Source organism: Notamacropus eugenii, chromosome 1, assembly GCF_028372415.1.
Source record: "Notamacropus eugenii isolate mMacEug1 chromosome 1, mMacEug1.pri_v2, whole genome shotgun sequence".
Classification (NCBI taxonomy): domain Eukaryota; kingdom Metazoa; phylum Chordata; class Mammalia; order Diprotodontia; family Macropodidae; genus Notamacropus; species Notamacropus eugenii.
In genome coordinates, this window is record NC_092872.1 from 348,403,865 (window position 1) to 348,429,102 (window position 25,238).

At 42.8% G+C, this 25,238-nt stretch overlaps 1 long non-coding RNA gene and 1 pseudogene across 1 annotated transcript; one reads left to right on the forward strand and one right to left on the reverse strand.

Moving 5' to 3' along the window:
• The first annotated feature begins 815 nt into the window (after nucleotides 1-815).
• On the forward strand, nucleotides 816-1,183 carry LOC140518182 (large ribosomal subunit protein eL28 pseudogene; annotated as a pseudogene).
• A 10,167-nt stretch (nucleotides 1,184-11,350) lies between these two features.
• On the reverse strand, nucleotides 11,351-12,465 carry LOC140518183 (uncharacterized). Its single transcript, XR_011971844.1, has 2 exons — nucleotides 12,269-12,465; nucleotides 11,351-11,519 (listed from the first exon to the last, which is right to left on the reverse strand). It is a non-coding gene; the product is annotated as an uncharacterized lncRNA (long non-coding RNA).
• Nucleotides 12,466-25,238: the final 12,773 nt, after the last annotated feature.

Sequence of the window (25,238 nt, forward strand, 5' to 3'; positions counted from 1 at the left end):
GATCAAAGAAAAAGCCTAGACACCATATTTCCACTTGTTATCAAAGGAAACTTCCCCAACACTTTAGATCCAGAGGGTAAAATAGAAATTGAAAGAATCCACCAATTACCTCCTGAAAGAAATCCCAAAATGAAAATTCTCAGGAATATTATAGTCAAATTACAGAGCTCCCAGGTCAAAGAGAAAATACTTCAAGCAGCCAGAAACAATTCAAATATCATGCAGCCATCGTCAGGATTATACAAGATTTAGCAGTTTCTACATTAAAGGAGTGGAGAGTTTGTAATATGATATTCTGGAAGGCAAAGGAAAGAGGATTACAGTCAAGGATAACCTACCCAGCAACCTGAATGTAATCCTTCAAGGGAAAAATGGATATTTAATAAAAGAGAGAACTTTCAAGCATTCCTGATGGAAAAACCAGAGCTGAATAGAAAATCTGATATTCAAACACAAGACTCAAGATAAGAATAAAAAGTGTATGAAAAATATGAAAGAGTAATCATAAGGGACTTGATAAAATGAAACTTTTTACATTTCTATATAGAAAGATGATATATGTAACTTCTTAGAACTTTGTCATTATTAGGACAGCTAAAAGGAGTTTGCATAGACAAAGACTATGGGTGTGAACTAATTATGTTGGAATGATCTCCAAAAATAAAAAGTAGTGGTGAGAAAGAGGAACACACTGGGAGAGGGAGACTGAGGTAGAATGGGCCAGACTTTCTCACGTAAAAGAAGTATGCAAAGAAGAGCTTTTGCACTTTCCATCTCTAGGTGCCACCTCAAGAGCAGCCCCCACCACCACTGCCATGTTGGCCCACCTGCAGTGGATGGTCCTTCAGAACTGCTCCACCTTCTTCATTAACAAGCGAATGTACAGCACCAAGCCCAACAACCTCAAGGCCTGAAAGTCATTCCACTATAAAGGGTTGATCACCAAAAGATGGTGGGCATCAAGCAGCTGTTGAAGGCAAGGCATTGTGGTGGTACTGAAGTAGAGGGCAGGTCAGAGGAAACCTGCCATTTCCTATGTGAGGACCACAGTCAACAAAAATGCTCAGGCCACACTCCATAGCCCTCAGCACGTCATCCACAAGAATAAATACCAGAAAGATCTCCACATGGCCACTCTCTACTGGCCCTCCTGAGGAGCCAGAAGCCAGTGGTGGTGAAGTAGAAGTCAGCCCACCCACTCAAGAGCCTAAGGTACCAGGCATGCCTTTGGCTAATGAAGTTAAACTGCTTAACCTGTCAAAAAAAAAAGATCTTTTACACAGGAGGGGGGATTATGGGAATTTCTTGAACCTTACCATCATCGGAATTGGTTCAAAGACAGAAGAATATATACACACACTCAGTTATATATAGAAATATAACTAATCCAATAAGAAAATAAGAGCAGGAGAGCATAAAAAACACTGGGTGGCAGCAGTGATAAAGGGAGGGTGGGTTAGGGGAGAAAATGGTCAGAAGCAAAATAGACTTTGGAGGAGGGGAGAATAAAGCGAGAGAGAAGGATAAACAGAAGAAAATAGCAAGGAGGAAAAATACACAGTTAATCATAATAACTATGAGTGTGAATGAGATAAACTAATCCATAAAATGGCAGCAGATAGCAGAATGGATCAGAAGCCAGAATCCAACAATATGTTGTATACAAGAGACATTTGAAACAGAAAGACATACATAGAGTTAAAATAAGGAACTGCAGCAGAATCTGCTATGCCTCAACTAAGGTAAAAGAGGATTCTGCTCCAACCTGTGAGAAAGGACAAATGCTGGGAAGGATGAGGGAAAAATAGGTACGCTATTGAGCTACTCATGGAGTATCAAACCAGTTCAGTCATTCTGGATAACAATCTGAAGGTCTATAAAATGGTGCACAACCTTTGACCCAGAAATACCACTACCAGATCTGTACCCCAAACAGATCAAACAAAAAGGAAAAGAACTTATACGTACAAAAATATTTATAGCAGCTCTTTTTGTGGTGGCAAAGAATTGGAAATTGAGGGGATGCTCATTGATAGGGGAATGGCTGAGCAAGTTGTGGCATATGATTGTGATGAAGTATTACTGTGCTATAAGAAATGATGAGGGGAATGATTTCAGAAAGATTATACAAGACCCATATGGACTACTGCATAGTGAAGTGAGAAGAATCAGGAGATCGTTGTGCACAGTAACAGCAAGGTTGTAATGATGATTTGCTATGAAAGACTCGGTTACTCTGTCAAGTACAACTGTTGATGAAAAAATGCTATGCACCTCCAAAGAGAGAACTGATGAGCTCTGAGTGTAAATTAAAGTATAATTTTTCACTTTCCTTACTTCTCTTATTTTTTTTAATATGGCTAATATGAGTGTATGTCTTAGATGATTTCACATGTATAATCGATATAATGCTTGCCCTCTCAGTGGGTTGGTAAGAAGGGATGAGAGGAAAGGAGAGAATTTGAAACTCAAAATTTAAAAAGAAAATAACAATAAAAGAAATAATAAATTTTTAAAAAAGAAAATAGAGGTGGTGTAAAACTAAAGATTTAGATAATTTAAAATACATATTGTCAGTTTCAAAAAAAAAAAAAAGATTGGTCTATTGAAAGTCTGCTAGTTTATCCAGTCTAGATGAATGTAGAGATGTATCACCATGGTATATATAACCACCAGGTATATATAGCCACCAGGAAACAAAGTTCTTTGACCACAGAGATATATGAAAAACTATCTTCTATTGCATGAGGGATTGGGATCAATTTAACTAAGCAGGGAACCACAAAAATAAAGTCCCAGATCTTTAAAAGATTGTACAGAAACAGATGGGATATATCAACTATTTACATGAAATCTGGGAGTTTTAGTGGTCTGTAAGCCCAATATGGTACAATATAGAGTTGAAAAAATTAATGTAAACTTCAAACTACATCATGAGAAGAATAGTGTCCATAACATGGACAATCCCTGATAACCGTCAGAGTTCAGGTAGCATAATACTTACTAGGATCATGTATCATGAATATAGATCTAAAACAATCATCTAGACCAGGGGTTTCTAACCAAGGATCCAAAGACCACTTCCCCAAGGGCTTCAGGTGTAGTCTTTATACTCAGATAGGAAATAATTATATCTTTATTTTCCTTAACTTCTGACTGAAATTTAGCATTTCATTCAATTATGAAATTTTTTTTAAAATATTATTCTGAAAAAAGAAGGGAATAGGCCAAAGGGTGCCATGATATAGGACAGGATGAGAAGCCCTGATCTAATCCAATCCCCCTCATTTTACAGATGAGAACACTAAGATCCAGAGCAATAAAGTGACTTGTTCAATGGCACTGTGTCCTGATCCAACTATACTGGAAGTATTTTATTCATTTCTGGAATTCACATTTTAAGAAGAACATTAACAAATTGAAAAGTATCCAAAGAAGAATTGGGATGATGAGGGGATTTGAGATCATGATATATGAGGACCAGTTGAAGAAACTAGAGAGGTCTGGAGAAAACTTCAGGGGCACATACATGCTCTTAAAATACTTGGAAAAGGGATTCGATTCCTTTGCTTGGACCCAAGAGGCAGTACTAGGAACAATGGGTGGACATTGCAGAGGCTCAGTGTACAAAGAAACTTCCTAGAACCATCCCAAAGTGGAGTGAGCCATGCCTAAAGGGAATGAGTCACTCAATACTGGTGGCCTTTGAAGTGAAGGCTGTTCTGACCACTTTATTGAGTATGTTGTAGTGATTCTCAAACTTTTTGGTCCTGAGAGAGATACATTTACACTCTTAAAAATTATTGAGGACCCAAATAGCTTTAGTTTATGTGAGTTGTATCTACTGATATTTTCACTGGATTCAGATAGCTCTGGAAGAGAAGTGAGGCTGGTGACCTTGCACAGCCCTCCCTCACTCAAAACAAAGTCAAGTGTAAGTCATGTCATCATTTCTCTGATGGCATGGTCTTCTTCGACAATGAAGAACAAACTCAACAATTGTATTAGAAATTAAAATTGATAGTTGTTAAGAATATTAATTCATTTAAAAATAACAATAATAAATCTACTACATTAACATTTTTCATGAAAAATAATTCTATTTCTCAAAGCAAAAAAGAATTAGTGAAGAAGAGTGGATTTATTTTACATAGTTTTGCAAATCACTTTAATGTTTGGCTTAATAAAAGACAAAGCAGCTAAGTGGCAAGGTGGATAGAGTGCTGGATCTCCCTATGTTTAAATCTGGCCTCAGATACTTACTAGCTATGTGACACTGGGCAAGTCACTTAACCCTGTTTGACTCAATTTCATCAACTGTAAAATGATCTGGAGAAGAAAATGGCCAACTACTCCAGTATCTTTGCCAAGAAAATTCCAAATAGGGTCACAAAGAGTCAAACTCAACTGAAAAATAACTCATCAAGAAATAATAAAAGAGAGCAAGTTTTCCATATGTTTCTGTATTCAATCTGCTGCAATATGTTGTTTTGGTTGAAGTATATGAAGAAAATTGGGCCTCACACAGATACATAGTTGGAAAAGGGAAGAGTATTTTAATAGGCAAATAGAACCTTAGTATTATTATGAAAATAGTTTTGACCTCCCAGACATCTGAAAGGATCTCAAGGACCTCAGACTACACTTTGAGGACCTCTGCTGTAGAGAGACACATATAGGTAGAGTTGGAATAGATTAACTCTGAGCTCCCTTCCAACTCTGAAATTCTGTGACCAGTGTCCATTAAGCTTAGTAATGATGATGATGATGATAACTAATATCTTATTTTAAACTTACAATAACCCTGGGAGGTAAGGTGCTATTATTATCCCCAATTTAAAGATGAAGAAACTGAGGCAGACAGCTGTTAAGTGACTTACCCAGGGTCACATAGCTAAATCTGAGGCTACATTTGAACTCAGGTCTTCCTTACTCCAGGTCTAACGTTCTATCCATTGTGATACCTAGCTGCCCTTGGAGGAACAGAAATTATTTAATACAGCCAGCGGTGATTCTTACTTCTAGATACCAAACCATCAGGCATATACACCTTGCACAAAAGCCCATCAGTAAATCACACTGTCATGCTGGCATGTAGGACATTTGACAAACAGTGCACGGTGCCGTTATTGCTACTGTTGTCTTGTGTTTCTACAGCACTTCATGGTCTACAGGCACTCTCCTATATAGTACATTCCTTCATCGAATGCTATTCATGGAATCCTTTAGAGACAGAAGGGACCTTAAATATAAAATAGTCCAACTTCCTCACTTTACAAATAAGAAATTTAAACGACAATAACAGTCGCATGTATGTAGTGCTTTATGGTTTGAAAGCAGTGTATAAATACATGCATACATACATAAAATCCCATTTGATCCTCACCAAATACCTGGGAGGTGTGTGCTGTCATTATCCCTATTTTACGAATGAGACAACTGAGGTACCAAAAAGCTAAATGGGGAGACAGAACCAAGATGGCGGAGTAAAGGCAAGGACCGACCTGAGTGCTACCCCAAATCCCTCCAAGTACCTTTAAAAATGACTTTAAACAAATTTTAGATCAGCAGAACCCACAAAAAGATGGAGTGAAACAAATTTCTAGCCCAAGACAACTTGGAAGGTCAGGAGGAAAGGTCTGGTGCACCAGAGTGAGAGAGGAGTACAGGCCAGCACAGATTAGGTCTCTGCAAACCTTGGGAGTGGTGGAATCAGCAACAACAGTGGCAGTGGCTGCTTCCAGTGTTCTCATATCACACATACAGTAATAGGGTCAAACAATAAGTCAGAAGGAGATTACAGGGGCCTTTTTGCTAGCACCAAGACAGGACTGTGTGGCTTTGCCCATATTTGGATCCAGGTCCTAGATAGTAGTCCCAGGGTAAGGAGGAACCTTAATAAAGCAAAGCTCATAGACACAATGGAAGGGGGAACCTCCTCATAATTCCAGGGCAGAAAAGAGTGTTTGTGGTCACTCACAGGCCAGAGTAGTAATAGTAGGAGGAGGAGGAGGAGGAATGGTGGTGGTGGTGGTGGTGGTGGTAGTAGTAGTAATAGTTGTAGTAATCACCTCTCCCTAGATCATATCATCTTGGAAGAACTGAAAACTTATAGGTCCCTAAAAGTATGTATGAAAACAGCTGCACACAACCCCTAAAGCTTCAGAAAGTACACCCTCCACACTGGAACCAGAGCCCTATTTTAACAAACAGTTAAAAGTCAAGTAATGAGCTGGGAAAATGAGCAAACAATGGAAAAAACTATGACTATAGAAAGTTATCATGGTGACAAGGAAGATCAAAACACACACTCAGAAGAAGACAATAAAATACATCCAAAACCTCCAGGAAAATATGAATTGTTCTCAGGTCATGGAAGAGCGCAAAAGGAATTTTTAAAATTAAGTAAGAGAAGTAGAGGGGAAAATGGGAAGAAAAATGAGAGTGATGCAAAAAAATCTTGAAAAACAAGTCAACAGCTTGCTAAAGGATACCCAAAAATTGCTGAAGAAAATAACACCTCTAAAATTAGACTAATCCAAATGGCAAAAAAGGTCCAAAAAGCCAATAAGGAGAATGCCTTGAAAAGCAGAATAGGCCAAATGGAAAAAGAGGTCCAAAAGTTCACTGAAGAAAATAATTCCTTAAAAATTAGAAAATTAGTAAATGGAAGCTAATGACTTTATGCAAAACCAAGAAACAAAACAAAAAGAATGGAAAAAAATAGAAGACAATGTGAAATATCTCATTGGTAAAACAACTGACCTGGAAAATAGATCCAGGAGAGATAATTTTAAAATTACTGGACTACCTGAAAGCCATGATCAAAAAAAGAATCTAGACATCATCTTTTGAGAAATTATCAAGGAAAACTGTCCTGATATTATAGAACCAGAGTGTAAAATAGAAATGGAAAGAATCCACTGATCACCTCCTGAAAGAGATCCCAAATTGAAAACTCCCAGGAATATTATAGCCAAATTCAAGAGTTCCCAGGTCAAGTATCATGGAACCACAGTCAGGAAAATACAAGATTTAGCAGCTTCTACATTGAAGAATAGAGGGCTTGGAATATGATATTCCAGAGGGCAAAGGAGCTAGGATTACAATCACGAATCACCTACCCAGCAAAACTGAGTATAATTCTTCATGGGGGAAGTGGATATTTAATGAGAGAGAAGACTTTCAAACATTCTTGATGAAAAGATTAGAGTTGAACGGAAAATTATACTTTCAAATACAAGACTCAAGAGAAGCATATAAAAAGTAAACAGGACAAGAAAATCATAAGGGACTTAATAAAGTTAAACTGTTTACATTTCTACATGGGAAGATGAGATTTATAATTCATAGGACCTTTCCCATTTATTAGGGTAGTAGACAGAGGGCACAGAAGTGAGTTGAATATGAAGGGATGATATCTAAAAAATAAAATGTATAAAAATAAAATATACAAAATAGATGAATGTACTAAGAGAAAGGGAAAGGTAGAATGAGGTAAATTATCTCCCATAAAAGAGGCAATAAAAAGCTTTTGCTGTAGATGGGAAGAGGGGGGAGGTGAGGAGGAGTGAGTGAACTTTACTCTCCTCAGAATTAGCTCAAAGAGGAAATAACACACATGCAATTGGGTATAGAAATCTATCATACCCTACAGGGTATGCCCTCCCTTCTATCACCTCCCTCCCTTTTTCTTATCCTCTTCCCTTCCTACTTTCCTGTAGGGTATGACCCCATTTGGGGTTTTCTTGGCATTTAGATATTGAAGTGGTTTGCCATTTCCTTCTTCAGCCCACTTTACAGATGAGGAGCTGAGGTAAACAGGGTTGTGACTTGCCCAGGGTCACACAACAAATAAACTACTGAGGCCATATTTTAACTCACAAAGATGAGTCTTCCTGACTCCAGGTTCAGCATTCTGTGCACTATGGCACCACCTATCACCCCATAAGGGCCAATGCCACTCACATTTCTACAATTAAGATTTACAAAGGAAGGAAGGTTGGAAAGAAGCATTTATTAAAAACGTAGGTGCCAGAAACTTTATTAAACACTTTACAAGATACTTTCTTTACAATACTATGAGGTAGATATGAGGTACAAATATTATCCGCATTTCACAGGAGAGGAAATTGAAACTCAGAGAAGCTGTGACTTGCTCTAAATCAACCAGCTAGTCAAGTGGTAGCTACAGAGCTCAAATCAGACTCCATGACACTAAATCTAGCACTTCTTTCAATGTGGCGAAGACTCATCTTCCTGACTTCAAAATTAGCCTCAACATTTACTAGTTGTGTAACCCTAGGAAAATCACATACCACTGTTTGCCTCATCTGTAAAATGGGCCAGAGAAAAAAATAGCAAACCACTCCAGTATCTTTGCCAAGAAAACCCCAGATGGGGTCACTGAGAATTGGGCACAACTGAAAAACAATACTGATATTGGTATATTCAATGGAAAAGGCATTTCCCAAAGTCTCTGCCCAACAGAGCCAAGCTGCAGAAATGGAAGAGTGAGCCACACCCCAGGGAGGAATGGCCTCCATCCCACCTCTACAGGGAGAAGGAAATGAGGAAATGAGGCCAGGACTGAACTGAAGACCATGGTATGAGATGAACCCTGTGGGATCCCAACCCTGGCTTTATGGCATCACCTAAAGGTTTGCCAAGCCTTTTCCTACTATTTAGCCCTGTAAGATAGGAGGAAAAGTATTATTAGACTCATTTAAAAGAGAAGAAAGCTTCCTCAGAGGGGTCAAGAGATTTTCCTAAAGCCACATAATTGCTAAGTGTCAGGGCCAGGATTTGAACTTAGTTTACCTAATTCCAAATCCAATTTTCTTACCACACGCTTCTTTACATACGTGAAGGCCTGCATGTGGGTGAACCCCACAAGGGAAAAGGACTTTCACATCATATAGCAAAGAGCTGTTAACTGGGGTGAAGTCCTTGTTCAATCATGAATGACATCAAAGAAACCTGGAGTGGTTTGCCTTTTCCTTTTACAAATGAGGAAACTGAGACAAGCTGAGTTAAGCGACTTCCCAGGATCACAGAAGTAGTAAGTATCTGAGGCTGGATTTCAACTCAAGAAAAGGAATCTTCCTGACTCCAGTCCCAACCCTTTATCCACTGTGACACAGAGCTCCCCACACTACCTGGCTGCAAGCTTCTTAATTAGAGTGGGGTGAAGTCCTTAAGAGGTACCAATTAAGCTGGAAATCTACCTCTTCAGCTCCAACTTCTCTGCTCCTCAAATTGCCTATCCTCAACACACAGGAACCACCCTTAAAATCACAGCTGAAGTGAACACTTAAAGGGAATAGTGTAGATGAGATGTGAACTTTTCTTGACTTTGCAATAAATATGCATAGAAGATGCCAAGAGAATTCTAGCCTTAAGCATCCTGTATGGTTAAAATTATGTGGAGGGCTCAATTTGGAGTCAGGGGAACCTGAATTCAAACCTTCCTCTTGCCACTTATCTCAATAACCTCATGCAAATCACTTTAACCACCCCAGGACTCAGTTCCCTTAACTGTAAAAGGAAAGAATTGAACTATATAATCTGTAAGGTCCCTTTTATCTTTAAAGCCTTTTAAAGTCCTTTTTATCTTTATTCCTGCTAAAGCAGTGATTGTACTAGATGCCCATTGAGGTCTCTCAGTTCCAAGATATTGAGATTCTAGGAAAGGAAAATATTAACGACCTTCAGCTTTAAATTAGGTAAATGACTGTGAGGTGTGCACAAAACCTGCTCTGTCATTCATAGGCCACATGACTTTGAATATGTCCCTTTTCCTGTTTGGTCTCAGTTTCCCCATCTGTACAATGAAGAGTTTACACTAAACTGTAAAATCCCCTCCAGTCTCAGAATTGAGTGGAGTGTTGTATTTTTTAACAAGCTGTTTGGGATGATAGAAACAGATGTGGATTGTGAGTCAAGGAGACGTGGGTTCTAGTGTGTGGTTTTGCCCCTGATCCCATATTAGACATGGGGACAAATCAAGAATCACAATATCTCCAAGTTTGGAGATCACCTAATACAAACTCTACCTAGGATAACAGCAACAGAGGCCAAGGGAACCCAACGTAACCCTCTCATTTTACAAGGTGAGGAAACTCAGACCCAGAGAGTAAGGGCAACTTGCCTTAAGTCACAGGGGTGGAACCCCTAGAGTTGCTATTTCATCCTAGGTCTCCTAACTCCAAATCCAGTATTTTCCCCACTGAATGGCTACATTTCCACTAAGATGAGTGAGCCCATGCTTGAGGATTTCCAGTAAAAACCAGAAATCCCTTTCTTCCTCAGCTAGCTGATTCTATTTTTGTATTCGCTTCTGCTGAGAAGTTTCTCCTAATCAAAATCTGCTTTCCTTCAACTTATACCCATTTTTCTGCATTATGGGTCCAGGTAAAACACATCTACATTTTTGCCTCAAGATAGGCCACTTTCCAATTTCCATCTACAGAAACTAACATCAAGATCGTCAGCTCTTTGTAAAGCTTTTTATAGAGCCTTACATTTATACAACACTTTCCTCACAAGGGCCCGGAGAGAAGGAATTCGAGTAGTATTATCCACATTTTTTGGCCCACACCTCTGATTTCACTGGAATACGGTGCTCGGGATGAAGAATCTCCTTCTCGGGGGCAGACCAGCACCTTCTCCGAAATTTGAAGGACTTGTAGATGGAGGCCGACTGTCTTGTAACACCACCACCACCACCACCACAAGTCATTTTTCCGAAGGCAAAACTCAAACTCTGAGTGACCTGCCAGAGCTAGGATTTGAATCTAGGATTCCTCAGGGTTGGCACTGGCTAGAAGGTCCCTTCCAATTCTGAGATTCTACAGGTCTGTGAGATTTGGGGTGCGTGTGGGAGATGAGGAAGGAGCAGAGTGTGTGTGTGTGTGTGTGTGTGTGTGTGTGTGTGTGTGTGTGTGTGTGTGTGTGTGTGTGTGTGTGTGTGTGTGTGTTGGAGAGACAGACACAGATTGAGACAGAGACAGAAGAGAGCCAGAGGGTGTCAGTGAATGAGAAACGACGAATATGACCTCATCCCAGGTAGCCCCCCACCTTGGGAAACAGGTTCCTTCCCTCGATGTCGCCTCCCTCTCCCCGAGGCGCCGCGCCCCCACCCCCGCACCCTGGCCGCCCCCACGTCCAACCCCAGATGCCCCGACCCAGCCGTGAGAACGCTGCTCTCGCCCAAGCTGGCGCCCGCTTGCCCCGGGTGGAACAGGGCTGGGCTCAGGTGGGACCGAAGTTGGGCGCGGCGGCCCGGGGCGCAGGCGGAGAGGGCGGGTCCGCTGCGGCTGCTGAGGCCTGCCCTGATCGAGTGGTCCTAAACATTTCACAATTTTTTAATAGAACTGTTGAACTGTTAAGAACCACTGCACCAGAGAAGCTGAGGATCCGGGTCGAAAATCTGGAGGCAGGGGGTTTTACAGCCAAGCTATGCCTCCCCTGCCAAAACGTCTATCCTCTCCGACGGCTGCTACTGTTCTTCCGCCGACCTAAGGAGAAAAAGGACCGGGGTCAGGGCCAGCGAGCCCTCTGGGCCACGACTGAGCCCCTCTTACAGCCCCCACACGCCACGCCACCCGCCTTGACCTCTCCCGAAGACACCCTTCTCTGGGCAGAGGCTAGCCCCTCGGTGCCCCGCTCACCTGACCAAGTCCCAAGTCTGAGGGACCAGACCCTGTCTAAGCTCCCTTCCAACTCGGAATCCTATGATTCCTCTACATGCCCTATACAATCCCTGGACTCTTCCCCGTCCCCCTTCCCAGGAGTAGGGAGCGCCTGGCGCAAAGCCGGAATCTGTCCCTCAACTCCAGGCGGCAGAGCAAGGTAACCGGCAGCAAGGCCTGCGCACCCCTCGAACAGCCCCAAAGTGTTCCTTCCTCTCCGCCACCCCCCGCGCCAACTCCGGAATGGGCTCTGTGGTCCCAGCGCAGCTCCTGCAATCCGAGCGGAGCTTCCTCCAGTCTGCCCTCTCCTCACCACTGTGTAAATCTAAATCTAAATGAGACACCACTGTGCAAAGTCGTCCTCGGCCCTCAGACGCGGGACACCTGCGCAACCAGCCTTTCCTAGCCGCAGTACTCCAGGCAAAGTCAACCGCCCACTACGAGTTTGCACAGTCCCTGCAATCGCCTTCCTTACTACTTCACCCCAAAGTCATTGAAGATCATGTCTTGGCAGTGCGCCTCCTGAGCAACAGTCCAGTTCCTGGTACCCCTAGGTGCTGGCTCCCCGCTCTCACCTAGCCACGCTGCCTCCCGGCCCCCGGCCCCTTGCAGCTTGGAGATGAAGCCCCATTCCGGGCGGTCACGAGAGGAGAAGACAGGGCAGGGGTGCTGGGAAGCTGGAACCTCAATCTTCGGAGTCTCTCTGGGGAGCTTCTTGGCCTGGTCCGACCCGCAGGGATAGTGGCTACCCCAGGGCGCCGTGGGCGCTCAGAACCTCAGCCAGCTCAAAGCCTCTTATATACTCACCGGTACCCGCCCGCCCAGCCTCTCGAGCCAGTCAGGAATGTAGCCTAGCAGCCCGACAGGACCAGTTTTTCAGGGCGCCTCCGCCATCCATGGGGCGGGTCGGGGTGGCTGCTTTGTGTTTAGTTTGGTTTAACCCTCCTTGGGGGCCCAGAGACGTCAGTGCAAAGAGCGTCTGCCCCTTTTGGCTCAGGCCCCATTCCCCCCCACCCCCTCGCCCGCCCAGGCAGTCCTTCTGTCTGCCTCAGGTTCCTCCTGGAGTCCCTCCCTCTTACCACACCTCCGACAGCTACTGTCAGGTCTCCGAGAAGTGGAAGGTGGCCGCAGGAGCTGTTGGGCGGGGTGCATCCTTTTGCCCCAGATCATTGCTGCCACCTGGTTCCCTTGTTACTTCTCAGGATCTGCCCTGGAAAATCAGAGCCCATCACTTTCCCTTCATGGGTAAGACAAGGCAGGCCCACGGAAGGGAGTCTTGAACAGGGCTTCTGAGCATCAGGCTCACAATACCTGATCCACGCCCCCTTTATATTACCAAGAAGGCCTTCAACTGAAATCAAACCACCAAACTGTGCATAGATAGCAGTGTACTCAGAACTGGGGAAAATAAAAAGTTTGCAGAAGGCACAGTCGATTCAATCCAACAACCATCTTGGGAGGGCCTAGTCTAGGCAGAGCTTCATGGAACCTGGGAATCATGAAATCATAATTTTAGAACTGAAAAGGCTTCCAGAGGCTGTGCTGTCCAACTTCTCCATTTTACAAGAGAGAAAACAAGCCCAGAGAGGCTTCTAAGTTATTACTTCTAAGTAAACAGATAGTGAGTGGCAGAATCTAGATTTGGATCCAAGTTCTTGTGTAAAACTATACTACACCTGAATTTTAGTAGCGAACAACTGCATTATTTCATCCTGGTTTTCTGTGGTGAAGATTCCAGAAATACAAATTCTCTCATCAGTGTTTGTCAGTAACCATTATTAAGAACCTGCTGTTGACTCTTGGAGGGGGTGCCACATTTGGGGTTTTCTTGGCAGAGAAATTGAGGTGGTTTGCCATATCCTTCTCCAGCTCATTCTATGAATGAGGAACTGAGGCCAACAGGGTTAAGTGACCTGCTCAGGGTCATATAGTTAGTAACTGTCTGAGGCCAGATTAGAATTCAGATCCTTCTGATTCCAGGTCTGGTGCTCTATCCACTGTATCACCTAGCTGCCAACATGTTAAGTACTTACCATATACCAAGTACTGTGCTAGGCCTGGGAATTCAAAGAAAAAAAATGACCCATTTCCTGCCTTTCAGGAGCTGAGAGGATGCTGGGGAAGACATGACATGTATACGTGTATGTATAATATAACTTAGAGGGTAACAGGGTAAAGGAGAGAGTCAGCCAAAGTGATCTATGAAAATCTGGAGAAGAAAAACACTTTCAGAGGAGGGTTAGGGAAGGAAGGACATGAAGGAAGGCTTCCTGGAGGAGGTGACTCCTCAAGTAAACCTTGAAGGGAATTCTGCAAGGCAGAGATGAGGAGGGATTGCATTTCAGGCATGAGGGATGACCTACAAAATGCCTGGAGGTGGAAGACGGCACAGCTGTGCCACTCACTACAGAAGCAAAATTGGGCAAGTCACTCGCCCCCTCTGTGTTTTGATTTCTTCCCCTTGTAAAAAGAGGCATTTTGGGCGGATGAGCCTCCAGCTCTGGATCTATGACCCCAAGATCTTTGACCAGGTTCAGGGAGTAGCTAGTGGTCCAATATGGCTGGAGAGTAGGTGTTGAAGGGGAGAAATGGGAAACAAAACCAGAAAGGTCAGCTGGAGCCAGATGGCAGAGGTCTTTAAAAGTCAGGTGAAGGAGCTAATATTTTATCCTAGAGGCAGATCTGAGTTTCTAAGGGTTTCTGATCAGGAGCATGACATGGTCAGACCTGTTCCATAGGAAGATTATTTTGGCAGCTGGGTGAAGCCTAGATTGAACAGGGGAGGGATTAAAGTCAAGAGAGGCCAATTAGGAAGCTATTATAATTGTTCAAGTGAGTAGTAATGAGGGACTGAACTAGAGTGGTGGCCATGTGAGTAAAGACAAGGGAGGGATGGAAGAGATTTGAGGGAGTGGGCAGGACTTGGCAACAAACTGAATCTGAAGGGTGAGGAAGAAAGAAGAGTCAAGTTTCAACCTTGGGAGGATAGAAATGCAATCAACAGACATAGGGAAGTTGGGAGGGGAGGACAAGTTTTGGGAAGAAGGATGGGTTCAGGTTTCTACATGTTAAGTGAGAGGTGTCAGCAGGATAGCCAAGCTGGTGATACCCAGCTGGTTGTTGGAAATGTGGGGCTAGAATACAAGGGAAAGGATAGAGCTGGCTATAAAGTTTTGGGAATCATTTGCATAAAGGTAATGCCTGAACCTACGGTTGAGATGAGACCACAGAGAAAAAAGGAGAGAAGAGGGTCAAGGAGAGAGCTTTGGGGGACACTCCAGGGTGGGAGGTGGGAGGATGGTGATGAATCCTTCAAAGAAGCCTAGAAGGAACAATCAGACAAGAAGGAAGGGAAATAGGAGAGGATAACATCACACACAGCACCCAAAGGAGAAGAGAGTATCTAAGGGGAGCCAGTAGGGGTCTACAATGCCAGAAGTTGTGGCAAGGATGAGTTCTATCTACCCAGAAGCTTCCAAAGGTTTCCCCTTGGCTCCGCCCACCCCAATCTGCTGAAGGTTCTTTAAAGATCACAGAAGCACTAGTCCAGATAACTGTTAATCCACAATAATGTAGCTTCATGAATTAAAGATGCAAAATAAAAAGTAAGGTAAAAAGAACAAGGCCATTAGCCACAAAGAAGGACAAACTGAGGTCCAGCAGCCAGAGACAGAAACCTCCCATCCCTGTTCTATACAGTACATTCCTTCCAAGGTGCCTTCCCTAACTGTTCTAACCAAGCCTGAGCTATCTTCTCTGACCCTGGAGGAGACAGGGCATAGGATCAGAAAGTTTCATGGAGGAGTTGTTGCCTGAGCCTACTTTGGTTTCAATAGGGAGAGAAAAGGAGATATGGGAGACAGCTTACACAAGTGAACAGAGGAAGGAAAGGGTAGGATGAGATGGGGAAATAAGTAGTTCACTTTGACCTGACAGTGCCATAGAGTAAAATAAGTCTGAAAAGATAGACTGGAGAAAATCATGAAGAGCCTTGAATATCAGGCTATGGACTTGGGACTTTATGGGGAGTCACTGAAGCTTTGTTTTGTTTTGAAAAGGGAAGTGACCTGGAGAGACCTGTGCATTAGAAAGGTTGTTCTGACAGACCCAGAGAGAATGGATTAAAGAGGAGAGATTGGCAGAGATGAATTAGAACAGACTATTAGTCTAGGTGAGAGGTAAACAAGATGCTTCACTAACATTAAGCTGGAGGAATAAAACTACTGGGGTGAAGCAGAGATGGTAAATGCAACTAGAAAAGATCAGGGTATCCTGGACCTAAAATCGAAAGAGTCCAGGCCAGAGGGGCACAGGTTAACCTCCTTCTCAGCCAATTAACTCTTTCAAGCCTTTTTTCTTCCTTCTTTCCTTCCCTCTTTCCTTTTTTCTTTCCTTCTTTTCTTTCCTTCTTCCTTCCTTCCTTCCTTTCTCTTTCCTCCTTCCTTCCTTCTTTCTTCCTTCCTTCCTTTATTTCCTTCTTTCCTTCTTCCTTTTCTTTTCTTTTTTTTTAAAACGAGACTTGAGAGTCAGTCCCAGCTCTGCCTCTGACTTGCTCTGTGAATCCGACAAGCTACTCAGTCCCCTAGACCACAGTTTTCCGAGGAGGCAGTTGGTCCCTAATTCCTCTTCATGATCCTTTCCAGCTCTAGCATTCTATATAGACTGTCATAGTCTACGTTCTATGACTCTTTCAGCTCTAACATCCTGTGTTCTAAAGTTCTTGTCAACTTTTGCATTCTAGGAGGTCTGGTGTTTTCCTGAAGTGTGGGGGAAAGGAGGGAAGGAGAAGTGGGGATGACAAGGTGCTCATCCTGAGTATGGATGAAGAACAGGAAGAAGGGAATCTGGGAAGTGTCTAGACCTGTGCCAGGGTCACTGGTATACTGGTATCTCTGCCAAGGAGTAGTTTGCTGGTCCCTTGCCTTCCAACTTCTTCATTTACCCCTGGGACATAGGATCCCAAGGGGCCTGAACCCTCTGAAGAAGAGTTTGGGGCTGGCCCTGGGTGAAATTCTGAAGTGAGTCAAAACTATAGTTAGCCTCTCCCTTCTGTGTCCTTTGGCCCAGTTGAGAGAACTCCAGCACCACCCTCACAGTCAGGGCCTGGGGCTGTCCCAGAGGGAAATGTCCTAACAAACTCATTCACTTGGAAGTGCTGGGGAAGAATGAGGCACCTACCTCCTAGGGGAGGGGATGATCACATTTTAATGGAGGAAGGGCAGTGCTTAGCCCTGAGGATGAGGCTTTAATGGAGGAATTTCAGGCAGAGACTAGCTGGTATGAGGGGGAATCTTTGGGCAGGGAGAACTTGAGCCCTGTCATGTAGACAAAGTTCTGCTAGCCTTTGGTGAAGTGTTTGTGTGTGTGTGTGTGTGTGTGTGTGTAAGTGAGTTTGCATGTATGCATATATGCATACACTTAGGTGCTTATTCACAAAGCAGTGGGTTTGCATGAGTAACTACATACATGTTTTGGTATGCATTTGTGTATTTATGCAAGTGTGTGGGTATATACAATATGCATGCATATGTGCCTGTATAAACATGCATATGTATACATACATGTATGTATGTTTATGAGAGTATGTACGTACTCAGGAGGAGGAAAGAACATTGTGTTTGAAGTCAGTAGACTTGGGTTCCAATGCCAGACTTGGTACTGTGTGACCATGGGCAAATGCAGTTCCTTCTCTGAGGCTCACTTTCTTCCTCTGTAAAATGAGAATGATAACATAGCTACGTTGCTGTATTTGTTATTGTTCAGCTGTGTTTGACTCTGTGACCTATTTTTTGGGTTTCTTGGCAGAGATACTGGTAGAGTTTGCCATTTCTTTCTCTAGCTTATTTTACAGACAGGGAAACTGAGGCAAACAGGGCTAAGTGACTTGCCCAGTGTCATAAGTAAATGTCTGAGGGAAGTTTAGTATAAGTAAGCTCTAACTATGTATAAAAGTCAGTTGTTATTATTATTTTGTATCTATATGTGTGTAGGTGCCTTGGACTGTATCTGGATGTGTGCATAAGTGAAGGCATATATAAGCTCAGAGGTTGACAGTTGGAATGGATCTAGTTTAAACAGATTGCCCAAGGTCCCTTAGGCAATGATGCCAGATTTGAACCCAGGTCCCCTTCTTCCAAAACTAGTGTCCTTTCCCCTGTACCGGATGATAAGGATATGTTTCTCTATGTATCTATGTTTGTTGGTTATGTATGTATATATGTATGTATGTATGTACATCCCTTCTCAACCCTCTCCTAGCCTTGCAGTAAGGACAGAGCCCTTATTCCTATGGAGTGTAGGTGTTTACAGGTGATTGAATCATCTCCCAGGAAGGGGAAGGGACCGTAGAGGGAGCAGGTCACAACTTTTCTAGCTGCCCCAGGTTCATTTGCTCACTAGGGATCTAGAATCCCCCATTCCTCTTGCCCCTACAAATGGTCACTAGGCACTGAGGTTTCCTGGCCCTTTCCAGTGCTACTTGGAGTCAGTAACATGGGTTTAAATGCCAGCCCTGGTACTGTGTGACAAAGGACAATACATTTACTTCTCTGAGGCTCAGTTTTTTCCTCTATAACACTAGGAAGAAGAGTAAGGGCAGGAGGCTCAGAGGCTTCATTTCCACCTCCGCCTCTGTCACTACTCAGTGTAAACCAAAGAGCTCCGTCTCTGGTCCTTCATACCCCAAATCCAGCAAACACACAGACTGAAGCAGGACATCAAATATCAATGTGGCCCAGGTGTAGGGGCAGAAAGGACTTTCCACTCACCAACAGACTTTCCAGGAAATGCAATTCAAAGCTTGAGGAATCTTAAAGAATAATAGGGTTTAAAGGAACCTTAGAAATTATCTAACTTAAGCCCCTTGTTTTACAGGGCAGGACACAGACTCGCAGAAAAAACTGAAGTAACCACCCCATGGTCATAGCAGACTCAAGTTCTGAATTCAGGTCCCCAGCCAGTACTTTTTCCACCAAATCTTGGTGGTGGTATGGGCCCTATGATCCCAGCAACCAAGGGAAGTGAAAGTACCCTTTGGCCTCACCGAAGAAATTGGCCCACATGGCAGCAGCTGGTATCTCTTTCTTTTTGCACAAAGGACTTCTTGAATTTGAGGATCAAAGTGTACCAGTGGGATGGGCCAATGGAAAGGAGGAGACAAGCGTTTATTAAACACCTCCTATGTGCCAGCAAATATCATCTCATTTGCTCCTCACAACAGCCCTGTGTGGTGGTTGATCCTATGATCCCCATTTTACAGTTGAGGCAACTGAGGCCTATGTCCAGGGTCACACTTACTGCTAGTAAGAGGTCATATTTAATCTAAGGTCTTCCTGACTCCAGGTTCAACATTCTATAGATTGCACTGCCTAACCACATCCAGGAAGGCTTGGGAATCTTCAGGTGGGATCTATGGTCCTAGGAACTAGTTCAACAGGATTAGGAATTTCTTAGTCTTGGTGCAGGGGAAAGACCCTTAAATCAAATAAACTTGAATAGAAAACACCAAAGCTGGAAGAAATCTTAAATCATAGAAGATAAAAATTTCAGAGCTGACAGAGACCTTAAAGAGCATGTAATACAACACTCCCATTTTGTAGATAGGGAAAGTGAGGCCAAAGTAAAGTGACTCATCACATGATGAGCCAGCAGAAGACATGGGACCCAAACCCAGGTCTTAACTCCCACTTGGCTCCTTCCACTGCTCTGTTCTGCCATGAATCTTATGAAATCCTCAGCCCCAAGCACCTTTCCGCCTCTTGGGTCCCGATCCCACGTTGATGTTCTTTCCTGCAGCTCTAAAGGAAAGGGTCAGAAGCCAGGCTTTCAACAGGAAAAGACAGAAGGTTGCCAGGGATGCCTTGTACTCTGGATTCTTCATTGTGCAAGGCTCAGAATGGTATCTGGGGAAAGAATCTAGAATGCTAAGTGGCTACTTTGCACACTATGATTTGTTCCCTCTGCCAATCAACACCTCCAAAACAGGGCGTAAAAGAAATATAGGTGACAGGGCAGGAAAAGCTGGGCAGCCAGGGATTGCACACACTCACCTAGTCTGAAAAACATAGCTCCTGCCAGTCTGGCCCACCTCTAGTCTCCCCAGCTGTTTTGTTGTTGTTCACTTGTTTTCAACTGAGTATGATTCTTTGTGACCCCATTTGGGATTTTCTTGGCAAGGATACTGGACTGGTTTGCCATTTCCTTCTCTAGCTGTTTTTACAGAGGAAGCAACTGAGGTAAGCAGAGTGAAGTGACTTGTCCGGGGCTACACAGCTAGTAAGCATCTGAGGTCAGATTCGAACTCATGAATTTTTTTTTTTCTTTAGCATTTGTTTTTATTTAAAATATAAAAGCTTACACAGGAAACCTTAGTTCAGATGACTGAAATCTAACTCAAAGAATTCAGCAAGTTAATAATAGCAATGATATATTTAAATATTCCTTATTTCCAACAACAATATAATGGTATTACCCACCTTTAATGTCAACACTACCAACAGATTATAAATAAATGATCAATTCATTATAAAGAAATTCTTATACTCCATTAAATTCATTCTAAAAGCCTGAGATCTGGGTAAAAACCAAAAAGTATTTAAAGGTCACAAGGCAAAAAGGTTTATTCCCCCTTATGTGAACTCCCAGTTTTCTTTGGACAATTCGTAAAAGGAAAGCAGAGTTTTTCGCGCCCCCCCTCCTTCCCACCTAATTATGACTCCATTTTAACTGTATTCCTTTGAACTTCCCCCATGTGTAGATTCAAATTCTCCTTCTACTACAGAATTGGTGTTGAAGAGCTGACAGGGAGTGAAATGGTGGGAGTGAAAAGGAGGCATAAGTCAGGGAGACAATAGGCCAGAATTTAATTTAAAATCCATATGCCCAGCAAATATAAGCAAAAGAAATTTCTTGTGTTAAGAAATATTTATTCTAATTATAAGCAATGGGATGTTCATTTAGACTGCATGGAGCATGTACTTAATTAGGTACACTTAATTTTAACTTAGGACTGCTGTCACAGAACAACAAAAAAATGAGTTTTCTTAACTTCAAGATTGGCACTCTATGTACTGTGCCACCTAGCCACTCCATCTGCAGCTCTACACTACCCCAATCTGGAGCCCTTATGAGGACTCCAATGGGGTTCAGCACATAGTAGGTGCTTGGCATAAGTATTTGTTGATTGTTGAATAAAGCTCCAGAAACGTCTCTTGTCCACTCTTATGACACTTGACTTTGTGTCCAAGTCCTCTGCAGAAGAATGTAAGTTCCTTGAAGGGAGGCATTCTCTTTTTGCTTTTGTTTTTATATCTGTTTCCCTAGGGCCTAGCACATAGAAAATGACAAAAATTGCACCCATGATTTCATTGATGGAGAGAACTCCCAGGTGAGTAAACTTCCTCTATCAATAAAGGTTGGCACCTTCTCTACAACTTACAGCCTGGAGCACTAAGAGGTTAAGTGACTTGCCCAAGATCACAAGTCAATGTGTACCAATGACAGGACATGAATCCAGGTCGTCTTGATTCTGAGTCTGACTCTTTATTCACTATGCCTATCCTCTAGAACAGAGGTGTCACAGTTCCAGTGAGGATGCAGCCCACAAGACTCCCAAGAAAATGTAACTAAGAAATACAAACTTACAATAAGACATAGAAAATGTTAATATGTGGTTTGCTTATTCAATAGGCAGCTTGTGGAGATACTTATGTATGGATTAGTAACCTTCATTTCTATTTGAGTTTGATGCCATAGCTCTAAAAGCACTTAGGAAACACCAAAAATGCTTGCTGAATTGCAGGCTGAATGTGATCTCTCCAATATCTCTCACATCTACGCCTCTTGCATCAGAGGCAGCTGGTGGTGCAGTGGATAGAGTGCTACTCCTGGAGTCATGAAGACCTGAATTCACATCCAGCTTCAGATATTTACCAGCTGTGTGACCCTGAGCTAATCCATTGACCTCTACCTCCGTTTCCTCAACTGTAAAATAGTGGTCATAATAGCATCTACCTTGCAGGATTGGTGTAAAAGGATCAGATGAGATATTTGTAAAAAGTGCTTACCATGGGGCCTAGCACATAGTAGGTAGCTATATAAATGATGCATGTTTCCTGCTCCCCTCCCCCATTTAAGAAGGGAGTCCAGGACAGCCATCTCTTTATGTACTCTTCTGGACTCATCATGTCTCTGTGCCAGGTACCTTCTCCTCCTCCTCGCGCCAATGCCCTTCCCACTTTTCAGCTTCCTTTCTGCATTGTCTTTCACCATTAGACTTTAAGATCTATGGGGACAGGACCAGTGCTTTTTCATATTTGTATCCCTAGTGCTTAACACAGTTCCTAGCACTTAGTACATGCTGTATAAATGTTTATTTCCTTCCCCTCCTACCTGTCCTCATGGTCACCAGACTCATTATCTCACCCAAGACCATTGTAAAAACCTCCTAACTGGTTTCCCTGCCTCCAATCTTTCCCCCTCCAATCCACAGAACACAAGATGTCAGTATGGTCTTCCTGAAGACCATTTTTCAGGTGTTTTAGAGGTTTATTCCTACTCTAATATTGGTAGGACTACATAGCCTCTCTCTGAGATTCTGGGATGTTACAACGAGACTGGACTAGAAGCTGGGAGACGTAGGTCTAAGTCTCAGCTCTGACCCTTTATCTCTGAGGACCCTCCCAGTGCTGATATTCCATGTACTAAGATTCTAAGGTCCCCTCTATCTCTGATATTCTAAAGTACATGCAAGTTCTAACATTGTATGCTCTGAGGTTCTAAGACCTCTTCAGCTCTGACATTCAATTTTCTATGATTCTAAAGACCTTTCCATCCCTGGAATTCTATGTGTTGGGAATCTAAGAATTTCCTCATTGATAAGTGGAGATAACAGTATTTGTGAATGCTCTTTTGCAAAGCCAAACTAGTAGACATTGTTGCTTTTTAGTTTTGCTGCAGGAATCAGGGCCATTCCACTGGAGCATGTGTGGAGATAAGCCTGTGCCCAGGGTTCAGGCAGACAAAGATGGCTGTTGACATCGGCAGACTCCTCAGACCCATCAGGAATAAATCCCTATGGAAAACTGTTAATTTCTGGATTATCTATGAAGTGTACAAATTGTAAACTTTGCTAAAAAAAACTCAATCATGGGGATTTTAAAATTTTTAATTATTTTATTTTTTCCAATTATATGTAAAAATAATTTTTCTCACTTGTTGTTTGAAATTTTGAATTCCAAATTCTCTCCCTTTCTCCCTCCCTTCCCTCCTCTCTGGGACAACAAGCAATTTGACGTAGGTCATACGTGTGCAGTCATGCAAAACATATTTCCCTATTAGTCATGTTGTGAAAGAAGACACAGACCAAAAGAAAAAAAAGAAAAGTAAAGAAATTTTTTTAAAGTATGCTTTACTCTGCATTCACATTCCATCTCCTTTCTCTGGAAGTGGATGGCATTTTTCATCATAAGACCTTTGAAACTCTCTTGCTGAAAATAGCTGTCATTCATAGCTGCAACATTGCTGTTACTGTGTATGTTCTCACTTTACTCTGCAACAGTTGATGTAAGTCTTTCCAGATTTTCTGAGAGCATGCTGCTCATTATTTCCTAGAGTACAATAGTATTCCATCACAATCATATGCCACAGTTTGTTCAGCCGTTCTTCAATTAATGGACATCCTCTCAATTTCCAGTTCTTCACACCAATAAAAGAGCTGCCCTAAATATTTTTGTACATATAGGTTCTTCTCTTTGTTTTTTAATCTCTTTGGGATATAGACCTAGTAGTGGTCTTGCTAAGGAAAAAAAGCATGCAGAATTTTATAACTCTTTGGGAATTGTTCCAAGTTGCTCTCCAGAATGGTTCATAATTCCACCCGTAGTGCTTTAGTGTCACAGTTTTCCACATCCCCTCCAGCATTTTTCGTTTTCCTTTTCTGTCACATTAGCCAATCTGATGGGTGTGAGGTGGTACCTCAAAGTTGTTTTAATTTGCATTTCCTTAATCAGTAGTGATTTGATTATAGACAGTTTTGATTTCATCATCTGAAAACTGATTATTCATATCCTTTGACCATTTATCAATTGAGGGGAGCCCAGATGGCACTGTGAGAGCAACCACTCACCTAAGCTCTAGGACAAACTCCAGATACCTCTAAAAAGAGAGTCTGAACAAAATTTGAAGTGGCAGAATTCAGCGGGAGACAGACTGTGACCGATTTCCAACCCAGGACAGGCTACAATGTCGACAGGAAGGACCTATTGCATGGGGCTGGAGGAGAGCACAGTGCACAGGCTGTACCAGTGCAGTCCCCACCACAGCAAAACTGAGCAGGAAGCCCCAGGCAGTCAGAAGCAGCTGCTGCACTGTGGAATCTCAAATTTATCAGCCCAGGATGCGAGTCCAGTGAAACTGAGTGAGAGAGAACCACAGAACCCCAGGTAACTATAGCAGTCACTCCTGAGAATATCAGCCTGCAGATTAAATGTCAGTAAGTCACCTACTTGAACTTCCGGGAGCCAAGATGGCAGAGTGATCAGTAAATGCTCTACCCCTCCCCTTGCTGACCTTGAAATTCTCAGAGAATATTTTCCCAGGAAAAATCCTGGAACAGTGGGATTAGCCGATGGAGTAAACAGTCTCTTAGCCCACGAGGCTAGGAAAATTGTAAAGGGGGGTCCCTCTTGCTGTGGCTAGAGGGGAGCAGTGCAGGACCAGAGCTGTCCTAGGCAACCCCATCTCAGAGAACCAGGAGGAGATCCTGAGCCCCAGAGGGGCAGAGCCCACAATTGTCAACACCAGGACCCCAGGCATTCCTCAGCACCCCAGGGGAATTGGGAAGACACTAGTGTAAACAGGGTTCACCAACCACTAAGCCTGCCTGTGCTCAGGAGAGGACATCTCCTGTGGCCAGACCACCCCTCCCCCACACTTAACACAGCTAGATCCAGGGTAACTCTGGGGAAACTCAGAAAGATTTCACTTGGCTTCTGCTTTGACACATCAGCCAGCTCAACACCAGGTAAGCTGCAGCATTTTAGCTTCTAGCTAAAAGAGCCAGAGGCCACAGTACACAAAACCTCAAGTTCTAAGTAAAAGAACTATGGGACAGAGCTCCCTGTGCCCCAGAAGCAGAGATCCACTTCAAAATTCAGGAAAAGGGTGATCTTCATGAGCAAGAAGAAAAGCAGAAAAGACAAGACCGTAGAATCTTTCCATGGAAACAAGGACCAAAACACAAATACCAAGGAGGGCAGCATTGAGACTGTACTCCCATCTGAAACTTCAGAAGGGAATACGAATTGGTCTCAAGCCCAAAGAGCATTTTTGGAAGAGCTCAAGAAGGATTCTAAAGGCCAAATTAGGGAAGTAGAAGAAAAACTGGTCAATGATTTTAAAAATATGAAAAAAGAAATCATGTAAGAATTTAAAAGAAAAGTTGGACAAACGAAAAAGGAAGTACAAAAACTAACTGGAGAAAATAACTCCTTAAAAGGAACAGATGGAAAAGGAGATGCAAAAGTTAACTGAAGAAAACAATTTGAT